The sequence below is a fragment of the Cucumis melo genome, chromosome 1, assembly GCF_025177605.1.
Source record: "Cucumis melo cultivar AY chromosome 1, USDA_Cmelo_AY_1.0, whole genome shotgun sequence".
NCBI lineage: Eukaryota > Viridiplantae > Streptophyta > Magnoliopsida > Cucurbitales > Cucurbitaceae > Cucumis > Cucumis melo.
This window is the reverse complement of record NC_066857.1, coordinates 15,879,105-15,892,675: the sequence shown is the minus strand read 5'-3', so window position 1 is coordinate 15,892,675 and position 13,571 is coordinate 15,879,105.

Sequence of the window (13,571 nt, the reverse complement as noted above, 5' to 3'; positions counted from 1 at the left end):
TTAAGCTTTTTGTTTAAATATGATTTAAATAAATATGAATATAGATTCATATTTAAAAGCTTGAAAAGTTTTGAAATGGTCAAAGTTGTAAAAGTCAACATGTTGATTTTAACTTTGAACTTTGACCAGATTTATATTCAAATATGATTTGAATTTTAGAAAAATGAATGCTGATTCATACTCGGGAGGTTAGAATTAGTCAAGACGGGTAAAATAGAAAAAAGTCAAAAAGTTGATTTTTGACTAAGAAAAGTCAAAGTTTGACTTTGACTTAATTGGTCAAATGATCAAAATGCCCCTTTGAGTAATTACTTAATTACTAAATGTTAGTGGGCGATATGGCAGCCAATTGTGAATTAAAGACCACTAATTTCATTAAAGAGTTAATGAATAGATTAGGTGTTGATATTATATGAAATAATTTACATCCAGTTTGCATGTAAATTTCATATAAAACTTCTCATTACAGAATGAGAAGATGATGATGTTTTGCTAAAAATATCACCTAAGCGATACACCGATTCCCATCTCTCTCTAAGTTTTACTTCACAAAATCGAGCCTCACAACTCCGTTCTTGGTCCTGAGCTTAGTAGGTCAACTTGGTGGTTGTCCTTGCTCGTGATTTTCAGGCATAGAAGAAGCTTTGGATCGAAGAAGAAGCTCATAACTATAAAAGGTAAGTTCTTCATTTACCTTTATACTCTTCGTTTAGGTCCATCGCATAGCATGTGCTTGTTAACTTCTAAATCGTTTAGATGCATATAGAGTAAAGCTTGATTCTATATCTTCCGCTGCAGCATGCCTCTTGTAGTTTTTCCCATCAGTTTTCAAGCCACCCCCTTCAAAGATTCAATTAAACCCCCTTCTCCCTCACCCTTAACCCTATAATTTAAACTTCAAATTTTCAAATTTTCAAAATATCCCCCCCTCAAATTTCAAGCCACACATTCAAAATTTCAACTTCAAAATCAAAATCTATTCCTAAACAATATCCTAAAACTAATTCATCATTGAAATCCTAAAACTAATTTTAAAAAACAAAACTCTAAGCTAATAACCTAAACTAACCTAAACTAACATTAAGGGTTTTAAAATTATCGAAATAGGGATGAGCAGCAGCAGATAGTGGCAGGGGCATGACGACAACGACACAAAATGATCTTCTCCTTCTATTCGTTTTTACTTTAGATCTTCTCTCTTTTCTCTTTGTTTCGGTTATGTGAATTACCGAATTGAAATGAGTTTTTATAAGGAGACTCCAGACGCACCACAAAAACATCCAAAGATCCTCCATGTTCCTGACGCCATTAGCGAATCTTTGGGAATAGCCAGACACATTCCCGATGAATTACTAACGACGTTGAAACAACCTAAACCCATTCCCAATGCCATGCATGGGGCTTTAGGAATAGTGATATGGCGTAATTAATATTTGAACATTCTCGATGGTTCATGCACGATGTCGAGAAGATGGGTAACTATTCCTGACGGATAACAAGTACCATCAGGAATAGGGGTGCCCATTCTTGACGTCATGCATGGGTCGTAGGGAGAATAGATATATATTATTTAATTGCTAACTATTTGTGACGCTTTAAACCTAGACGTTGGAAATGAGTTCTTATTTTCTGACGACGCATTCACGACATCGAGAAATGTTAATAATTAAATATTGTGTTCGCCATTTTCCGACGTGTACAAAACAACATCGTGGAAATGTGTCTCTCTCGATATATTTTCTTCCAACATCGTTTTGTGCGTTGGGAGTACCCCGATTTCTTGTAGTGTCAATTAACTCTATAAATGAAAATTTTAATTTAATTTCAAGAAGAGAGAGATGGAGAACTTGAGAAATTAAACATAAATAATATGTGTGTCCTTTTACAATGTTAACCTTTGGGTTGACAAATTTTTTATTACCAGTCTTGTCACTACTACAGAAACTGACTCTCTTGACGGTTTTAAACTGTCAAGAAAGAGTATTCTTGACGGTTTTAAAACCGTCGTTGAATCCAGTGTCAAGAAAGGCAATTTTCTTGATGGTTGTAAAAAACGTCAAGAATTGATACTGTTGACAGTTTATAACCGTCAAGTATTCAATTTTTCATGATAGTTTAGATCCGTCAAGAGGATAAGTTTTCATGACTGTTTAGAACCGTAAAGAATGAGACGATGAAGGCCAAAAACCGTCAAGAATACAGATATTCATGACATTTAAAAACCGTCAAGAGTGCATTTTTCATGACATTTAAAAATCGTCAAGAGTGCATTTTTCATGACATTTAATAACCGTCAAGAAAGTCATTGTTTTTGACATTTTGTACCTGTCAAGAGTATTCTTTTTCATGACATTTGGGAACCGTCAAGAGTGCTTTTTAATGACATTTTGGAACCGTCAAGAAATTCGTTATTTATGACATTTGCGAACCATCAAGAAATGTATTGTTCATGACATTTCAAAACCGTCAAACAATTTTCCATTTTTTTAATTGTAATTTATTTATATTATTGTTCCTGTATTATGCTCTCATTGGTCTAAGAATTCAACTACATATAAACAATAAATATACATCAAATGACAACTAAACATCATCCATTCATATCATTTCCAAAACTTTGCATCATATTCATATATCATTTACAAAACCAAATATATATGTATATAAACAATTTCAACAGATTTCCAAGAATTGAACTAATCATCATCTAATTAACTAACCTAGCCCAAAAGTATATCATCTTCAATACATAGAGTTTCACAATTGCAACCCCCTACATATGAACAGTTCACCTATCAACAATTCACCTAAACTCTAAACCTCTACAAAGTCTCAAAAGTATATTAATCAACCCCCCTCCATATGAACATTTCGAAAAATCAGCCACAAAAAATAAAGTTTTTCCTATTTCAGAGATGAAAAATAAGTCTTATATCATATGTACGAACCCCAAAAACTCAACCAACTCAACCCGCACCTCATCTAACTCGGCCTGTGAGTATGATTTTCGTTTATCAATCTGTAGACATGCAAAATAAATGAATTAGTATTCATGAAAATTATTATACCTACAAAAGAAATAGTTTGATATATAACATACCGAATTCGAGATGACAATGCTTCCCCTATTTACAATTTCTCTCATATACTTCATGACATAGTATCCACATGTAGTGCTCCCGACTTGTAGTGGACACTATAAAAACAACAAATTAGAATAACAGACTAATCTTAATTGCTAGTAATCTACAAAATACAATAAATTTAAATATTTATACTTGCCTTTACTGTTCGCCATAAAGTTTGTTTCCTGCTTTTATTAATGTTCTTTTGCGAGTGAAATATCGCTATTGCTCTATTTTGGCAAGATAAGATTGCATATATCTTAGAATATTGCACATATCTTACAACTTTTTATGCAACCCCTCCTCCCCCCCTAAATAACAAAGAGTTACAAAAAACTAACTTATAACTTTTTATGCAACTCCACTAACTATACAAAGGGTTACAAGAAACAAACAAACCCTCCCAACCCTTAAATGACAAAGCCTTACAAGAATCCTAGTTACAACTTTTTATGTAATCCCTTACAAAAAACAAACAACCCCCTCCCCCTTACCACCACCACCACCATGCAAGTAAAGAGGAGCGTTACACCAGATATCAAACCAAACAAGAAGGAAATAATATTAAACAGACATCCCAAATTCTATAAGGTTTCTTCGGCAACAAAGAAAGAACAAGCTACAAAAATGGGAGTTTCCTCCTTAAACATCTAAACATCTTACCATTTCCTCCTTAAGATTGACATACCCTTTCCTTGAGATTCTATAATTGTATTTGTTCTTCGATCGTCTATCTTGTTGTAATTGTCTTTTTTCCTATATCCAAATGTATTTGTTAATGAGAAAGTAGCAAATATTATTTCAAATAATTTCCATGTATAAAAGTTATTCATACCTGAAAGGTCTCGGATAACCTTGAACTTACAAACTCTTCCCAGTGATTTTGCTCAATGAAGGAATACTTTTCAGGTGGAACTTGAAGCAATTGTGGTTCATCTTTATGCAAAATGATGTATTTTGTTGTTAGCCAGTTCTTAAATTGACGAAATGAAATACCTGCAGTTTGGAGAATGTTTTTCCTAGATCTTGGATCAATGATGAATGCAACCTAGATAATTAAAAGTACTTAATCAAGTGTCCATACAACAAGAACATTATCAATATAATAAGCACATTAAAGTTATATATACCTCAACTATAGTGAATATCTTATCTTTCAGTTCTGGAGGCACACTTTTCCAAGACGTATATGTGATAGGGACATGATAATGGGTTGTAGACCCTATGAAAGACTTTAACTTCGCTCCATTCTCACCAATAGGTGCTTCGTCTTCATTGTACCTCACCATCTTCTTGTCTCCCAAACTTTTAATGCGAGTTACATCAAACATAATAGTAGGTCATCGTCGTCGCTTCAACTCTTTTGGGGTTTCATTTCTAGTATCAATCTCTTCAACTGTTGCATTCAACTCACCGACACCAACTTCTTCATTAAGATCGTCCATATTATATTATGCGAAGCTGTCAATCAAAATGAAGAAAAAATTAGCATGATATACAAATTTTAAACAATAAATAATGAAATAAGATAAATGAACATAATAAACTTATGGCCTAGCTGTTTGAAATTGTTAACACACCATTATAATATTATGTAGGTATCCATGTGCCTTCACAATATGATCTTACGTACGTTGAGATATTGTCATCTAAATGATTGTTTAAATCGACATTTGGTATATCATTAGGTATTCCTTCATACCAGAGTCTTGTATCACCAAGTTTGTCGTCATTATATCTATCTTCAAAGTCTCTTTGTGGTGGAGTGAGTACAACTGACCATCTAACATCACTTGGATCCTCAACATAAAACACTTGCTTTACTTGGCTTGCTAGTATAAATGAGTCTGACTTGTGTCATACTCTATTTAAATCAACTATAGTATAACCAAGTTCATCGATCTGAACACCACACTATTCTGAACCCAATCGCATTTAAACACCGGAACATTTAACGTATTATAATTGAGTTCCCATATCTCTTGTATCACTCCATAGAATGACATATCTCCAATGGCGAGATTTTTATCTTTAGAACTAGACACTTGCATTGTTTTTGCAACTAAGCTAATTCCACTGTTTTGTATACTTCGATCCTTCTCACAAGATTTTGTGTGATAGCATCTGTTTATTGCATAACCACTATATGTAATAACAAAAGGATGAGGGCCATGAGCAATCAACCTTAAGTTATCTGAAACTCCACTATTTCCAACTTCAAGCTCAGTTGATACCTACCACAAGAATTCTTATTTCAAGTTCAACACATAACATGTATAACTAAATGACAAGGTTCAACACTATACCTCTTCTTATAACCAATGTATAAAAGTCCGATTATGTTCTCTTGAAGCCATTTCTGATTTTTAGACTTATTCCGATATTGTAGTTGCAAAGCCTTCATATGTTTTCTTTGTAGTCATCATTCAAACATTGTAATATAGTTAGATTTAATTATATAAAAGTCAAGGAAACAATGAAGAAAGCAATGAATAAACTTACTCCATATATGGTTGAACATCAATTGTATTTTCCAACACATATCGATGAGCTTGACGTAGAAGTTCTTGTTCATGTTTGAATGGAGCTCCCATGGACAATGGCCTACCAATGTTCGTCTTCAACGGCGTTCGACGACAACGCGTTCGGCTTCAGAGGCGTTCGACAACAATGCCTTCGGCTTCAGCGACGTTTGGGACGTTTGGGATAGGTGTGAAAATGGGGTTGCCGTTGGGACTTAATGTAAAATTTTGGGTTGTGTGGAGGGAAAGGAAAAAAGTAATAAAGAGAATGGAAAATTAGGTTTATTTTTTTAAAAATTAGGTTTTTTTTTAAAATTATTTCTTGACGTTTTTAAAACGTCAAGAAACGTCAAGAAATATAAAAATGAATCCCCTCCGCTTTTCATAAAAATTCTTGACGTTTTAAAATTTCAAGAATTTATCAATATTTCTTGACAGTTTTAAAACGTCAAGAATGAGTACATATCACTTGACGTTTAAAAAAACATCAAGAATATCGAATTCAAAAAATAAGAATTTAAAATTTAAAACTTGACGGTTATAAAACATCAAGAAAAAAGTTCATATTTCTTGACGTTTCCAAACCGTCAAGAATTCTGATAATTGCCTCCCCTTCACCTTTTCATCAAAATTCTTGACGGTTTTCCTATTAAACCACCCCTTTTTTTATGGTTTTTCCAAAAACCGTCAAAAAAAAAATCAACCGTCAAGAAAGGGTCTTTTTCTAGTAGTATGTACTGCTATTTACTTTCAACTTGGTTCTTTTCAACTTATAAAGCTAACTGACCAAATTAGAAAGTAAACAGGAAAAAAAAAATAATGAAAATATCAGAAATCCATAAACCAAATTCAAACCAAATAAATCTCATTGCTTTATCTTTTCTTTTCAAAAGATTTTGTAACAACAATTTTACATAAAGCAAAAAGCCACATTAAGACACCCATTCGCAACAACCATTCTCTTATCAGCAAGAGAACTTCCAAAGTTACATCTTTGCATCACATGCAAATTTGATATTACATGACCTATGCTTTTGCAACTTCCAAAACCATTCTGATCTTGATTTTGGTGGTGGAAAGTACTTTGCTTCCTTAAGATTGGCTCGTGGCCATAGAGGCATATTAGAGGTTATGTTAATATCAAATTTTTCTTTTTTATCAAACAATAAGGTACATATTGCATATTTAGATATTACTTTACCGTTGTTACGAGCTCAAGTTTTGCAATAGCTCTGACTCAGAAACTATTTACATTGTGCCTCATGTAGGAAACTTGATGTATTTTAATCTGCAGATAACCTAACTAAAAAATGGATTTTGAATCGTAGATAACTGTTTTTACACCGTATGCACTGAAGAATTACACACATTTTAAGCTGCATTTTCTTACCTCCAATAAGAAGATCCTTTACAGGTGCATCTAAAAATAGTTTTTGAATTATGTGCATTGTTTTACAGCTTGTGCATACCTTTGGCATATTGTGTAACAAATGAATGTCATGGATGTATGCGATAGAAGGAATAACTTTGCCTGCACCCTCCAACCGTTCATGGTTTTAAAGTAAGATGAATCGTCACTAAGAAGTATAACAAAATTTTTCCCTAATTCTTTTCTCTTTTATTTCCTCAATCTCACATCAACGAAATTTAATCTTCTAAAATTCCATTTTTTTAACACCATCACCATAATATCTTACAGGTTCAAAAAGGTGTTTGTAGAGTTAGAAAATTATACACATTACAAGAAGTAGGAAGACTCCTGATGCACAAAAATGTCGGCGAAAGTGGTAAAGACGTCGAAAAACGAATTTCCAATGTAGAACATAACGTCGAAAAGACCGTCGAAAGAAACACGTTGGAAGATTGATTCCTGACACGTCACCAACAAGGCTTCGGGAATAACCTTCTCCCGACGTCGTCTTTACCGACATCTTTGATGCGTCGACAATAAGTAATCCCCGACGTCCACAGTTTTGACGTCATTTGTGTGTCGGAAATAACTACTCCCGAAGTGTTTATATCTGACGTCGTCCATGCGTAAAAAATAACTATCCCGACGTGATGTTTGTAACATATTCCCAACGTTTGTATTGCGTTGAGCAATATTTTTAATATGTAATTTTTATTTTTTTCTTGAAACATTTTCCTATAATGTTTTGCAATCGAGTCTCTATTTACTGAAATATTCACATTCATTTTCAATTAAATTAAAAAAAATTCAAAATAAATTAGTAAATTACGAAATACAAACACAAATTCAACAAAAAAATTAATGTTCATAATACAAAGAAGTTCAAAAAATGTAACAGCGTTCATAATATACAAAAAATTTAATGTTCATAATACAAAAAAGCGCAAAGAAAGCCATACGTCTCCTAACGAGTCTCGTACGCCATTCAACACCGCAGGTCCTACAATGATACAAAAGTGGCTAAGTTCAGTACATATATATGCATATCATCCCTGTATACTGTCATTTAAAAATCTTAAGAATAATGGAAACATATATACTTACTGCAAAGCTAGGGATCATATGGTGGTCCTTACTGTACCCGAGCTATACTTAAGGAAAAACTTATTCCTAAGTTTCATCCAACCCTTGTCTATCGTTTAAGTCCCTAAAACATAAATAGGTTTGATTAGAAACATATTTCTCTCCTCTCACTGTTGGGACTGATGCCTTAAATCTCGTGATCTTGTAGTTTGTAATTGTATATATTATACAAACTTTTTTATTTATCTAATAAAATAAAGTGTTTTATTTTATTTGACATTTAGTTGCATTAACCCACAAAACCAATAAACTAACATCTAAGGTTATCTTCTATAATCTAAACATGTATATGGAGACATACAAGTGGATCATGTTTAAGTGATAACCTAAATGGTCTGTATTAAATGTATTTAGCTGGATACCTTACCCTGGTGACACTACGAATACGGCTTGCGTTGTAGTTGTTACGATTGTTCTAAAGTGTTACAAATGATTTGATCCTAATCATTCATGTCAAAACATTAGAGCGGGGGTATTCTATACAAAGAGTTTGTATAAGACCGGACCATGAAATGAATAGTCTCTCTTATTAACACCATTATTAGTTGAGACTACATTTTACCAGGATGACCATAGGTGACTTGACCTGAATCTTGAGTGAGTTGTGAACTCCTGCCTATGAAGACGATCCTTTTATTTGCATGGGTAAGAGTGGCCTATGTAGCCGACTCAATATGCCTACCATTTTGGGGATTCGTCTGATTGGGGAGTTGGGAACACAGCTACACAAGAAGAAATTCACTCATTCTCTATAGATAGAGTAAGTAGAGAAATTGCTCTCTTAAGGGCTGATCCCAGGACTTGAACAATGTGCCCCACACCCTCTCTTGGCCTGAGAGGAGTTTAGTTATAGTAGGACTATAATTATTGTTTATTAGAGGAATCAATGGTACTTAAGGAGTTAGATGTAATTACAGGAGCAAAACGGTAATTTTTGGCCTAGCTGTACTTACGAGCAATTTGTGAAGGGTCATTGCACTGTTGATTGGTTATATCTAATGGACACAAAAATATATCTACATTAAGAAGAGTGCAACTATTAGTCTTTAGTGGAATGACTAATAGTTAATGAATAGAGATTAATTTAATTAAAGAGTTTAATTAATTAATCACATTTCATTGGAGCTTCATTCTGTAGATCCATAAGGTCCCCTTGTTAGCTCAATAATGATAAATGAGAATCAAATTTATTTTGGTTTAATTTGAATTGTTCAAATTGATTAAAGGAAATAAATTGTATATGATACAATTAATATAGTGATACATTATAATGTAAAGTTTTTATGAGAGAAGTTAATATTTGAATATGATTCAAATAATAATAATAATATGAATAAGATTCATAAATAAACTATAGGTTAAAATGTATATGGATTCGATTCATATTAGAATTATAGATTATATGATAGATCTAAACCATTGGTTATATTATATATGATATAATATAGATTAATTAAATTTATATTAAATTTATTTTTTTTAAATTTAATTAATATATTTTTAAAAATAAATAAATAGAATAACTCCCTTCTACGTGGGAAAGAGGGAGGAAGTTATTTCTCCATATCAATATCAATGGTTAAGATTTGATATAAAAGATAAAGAGAAATTTTATTTTTAGTGCTCTCTCTTATCAATCTCTCTGCATTCCAAAAAGAAACAAAATTCTCTCAAAATTTTTCCCTCACCAAAATTATAGAAGCCCACAACTCTCTGTATTCTTTACCTAGAGAATAACAAGGAAGACTTTGTGGTGCTCTTGAAAGCTTGGAAGAAGAGTTTCTTAAGGTTCTACAAAGGTTAGTTTCTTTACACCTTTTCCTCCATAAGAAGCATGCTTAAATTTTTTTTTGTTTTTCTTTGAATTTATTGGTTTTACAAATTGAATTTCACTTGCACGGCGTTCATACGCTTCCGATTTGAATGTGGGTTTGGAAAATAGATGTTTTTGATTTTGGCACCTTAGATTACAGTTTTTCATTAATTTGATTAATGTAAGGGGCTATTGTTTTGACCATTTTAATTTTGTAATCGAGTTTGCAAGTTTGCGTCGTTTGAGGCAAGTGTTACTGGAAAGATGGACGATTTTTGGAGGCATTACTGTAGAATAGCCCTTCAAACCCTCAGAAATACAAACAAAGTCAAAACAAAAAAGGCTATCATAACTGTAGAATAGCAATCCCAAATCAGCAACAAAGTTATTCAAAACTACTAAAAAATAAACTATTAGAATTGAACTAAAGGCTACCATAACTGCATGATAGCCAAAATGAATCTTAACACATGCTATAGAATTTTTAACATAATAATAACCATTGCCTCCCCTCCCCCCTCAAATTTTCAATCCTAATTCCTCAAATTTTCAATTCAACCCTCCCCTTTAAAATATCAATTCAACCCCCCCTCAAAATTTCAATTCAACCCCACTCTTCTCTAATTTTCAACCCACCCCCTACAAATATTCAATTAAACACCACTCACACTCTTCAAATTCAACCCACACATTCTCAATTTCAAATTTTCAAATCAATTTCTCAAATACGTCCTCCTTCAACCCACATTCAAAATTCCCATTTCAAAAACAAAAATATATTTCTAAACAATATCCTACAACTAATTCGTCATTAAAATCCTAGAACTAATTTCTAAAAACAAAAAACTAAACTAACATTTTTTAAAATTTAGGATTTTAAACTTACCTCAACTAGGAATGTGCGGTGGCAGACAGCGGGAGGGAGATGACGGTAGGTTCACGGCAGCGAGGGAAACAGCGGCGACGGTTGGGCGCTTCTCTTCTCTTTAATCGCCGGCAGAGTCGATCTGTCCTCCTTTTTCTCTTTCACTTCGATTTTGTGTTTCACAGAACTGAAAGATCTATTTTATAAGGAAACTCTCGATACAACACAAAAACGTCGGGAGATCCCTTTACTTCTAACGTCGTTCCCGACGAATAACTAATAGCATCGGGATCTCGTATTACTCCGACGCCATTTCCGATGCAACAAAATAGCATCGAGAGCTACCCTTACTCTCGATGAAGTCCCTGATGCCATGCTGGATGCATATGGAATATCTGTCTGACATAATCAATGTTCAAAAATTTTCGACTAATAGTTCCCAACACGTGCATGCTGCGTCGGGATAAGCCATTATTCTCGATGCCTTACACCAAAACTTGGAAATGTTGTCCTCTTTCTCGACGTCTCTATCATGGCATCGGGAAAAGATCATTCGTTCGACGTGTGAAAAGTGGCATCGAGATAATGCATATTTCTCGACGTTTGTTCTTCCGACGCCTTTTTCTGCGTCGGAAGAACCTTGATTTCTTGTAGTGATCACATCTGAATCACTACTTGACTTGGAAGGCCACGACAAACTAAATTAATTTCTTGGGAGGGCATTTTGGTTTCTTAGAACTTACAATAGAATGAGTGGTGAATTATTTTAGGTAGGGATGAAAAATGACATCAAGAAATTAATTTAGCTTGTTGTGGTCTTCATCTTGTTTCTTTGACATATTTCTTGACATCATTTTTCATAAAACTTCTTGATTCAGTCATTTCGCTTTCTTTATTCATCTTTGACCCTCTCCTCTCCTTATGAGTCGAGTTTCTTCTAACCTTATTATTTGGAGAGTTATTGAATAAAGCCACTCTTGAAAATATTTGAAACCAGTCGTTTCGCCTCAAATTCTTTGACCCTCTCCTTATTATTTGGAGATGTGTGCAAAGCGTCAAGGAAAATTTTTTAGATACTACTTGACGTTTTTAAATCAGGCAAAATACATATTACTTGACGTTTTATAAACGCCAAGCAAGGTCTCGGCATGAATTTTTTTCAAAAATTCGCTCACATTTGCCTTTTCATAGAAATTCTTGAATGTTTCAAAACGTTAAAGAAAAAATAGATACTACTTGATGTTTTTAAAACGTCAAGAAAAAGTACATATCACTTAACGGTTTTAAAACATCAAGAAAAACCCCGCATGAAGAAGTTTAAAAAAATTGGCTCAGCTCCACACTTTCATAAATTTTTTTGATGTTTTATCTTCAAAATCACCCATTTCTTAAAGTTTTCTTCTTCTAAAAACTGTCAAGTATTTAAAATGACAAACGTTAAGAGAGTCTGTTTTTGTAGTAATGATTATAAAATATAGAAGGATGGAGCAATGAAGATAAGATTTAAATTTGAAAACGTATCTAATAATTTAGCAATGGGGTAGATATTGAGCAAAACTAGGCAAAATATCTGTGATCTCTTGGTTGGGACTAGACACAATTTTTTTCTCGATTGTTTTGTTTCAAGGGAAGAATTATTGAATAGGCCAACTACTTGCATATATAACAAATACTGTCCATTCTTCAATTGTTCTTTTGTTGCCTTTATTGATATGGGTCATCATCACTTACCTCAACACATCAATTATTGCCTCATGTAATTCTTTTTTGAATTCCTTCCTTATACCTTTTTTTTTTTCAATTTGTTGTGACACTTTTTATTAATAAAAAAAATACTAGGATATTTTCAAAACTTTTTTTTTAAAATAATGTTATTTTAAAAAGTAATATAAAAAATAGGGTATGAGAAAAAATATTAACAAAAATAGGACGGTTAATAAGCTGGCACCCGAAGTCGTAGATCCCATTCACAACTAAAATGAACTATCACCCGAAGTTGTAAACTCCGTCTATGATTTTAATGAGTTGTCACCCACATTGCGCACTCTTTACTCTTTTTCTTTATATATATATATATATATATATATATATATATATATATATATATATATATATATATATATATATATATATTAAATACATAACCTATGTTATTGTTTTTTTCTCCTTCTTGCTGGTTACATTCCACCACGGCTTTTCATTTTACTCGTTTTTGTATCACTTTATTTGTGTTTCCTTTTCTTTATCTCTTATTTTATTGTTTTTTACTTCTTTTTTATCTCTTATTTTATTGTTTTTTCTCGACCAGCTAGAAGGAGAAAAAAAAAAACAATAAAATAAGGTATGTATGAATCTTGTATTTATTTTTTTATTTGTACTTTTTTAGATGTAAAATTAAAAAGTCTAGTACTTAAATATTGTTCTTATCATCATCCAGTCCTAACAGTACAGTAACGAAAGCAAAATATTATCATTATCATTATTATTATTTTTTAATTTTTTAGTTTTTATATATATATATGTATGATTTTACTGTTTCTACTTTAGATTTTAGTTATACTTTAGTTTATATATTTTTAATTTTTAAATTTAGTGAAAGTTAAGTTTTATGGAAATGGATTAAATAAGAATAATAAAAAAACTTCTGTTTGGAACCCTAGGATTTTTGAAAGAATTTCAAATTAAATGAGAT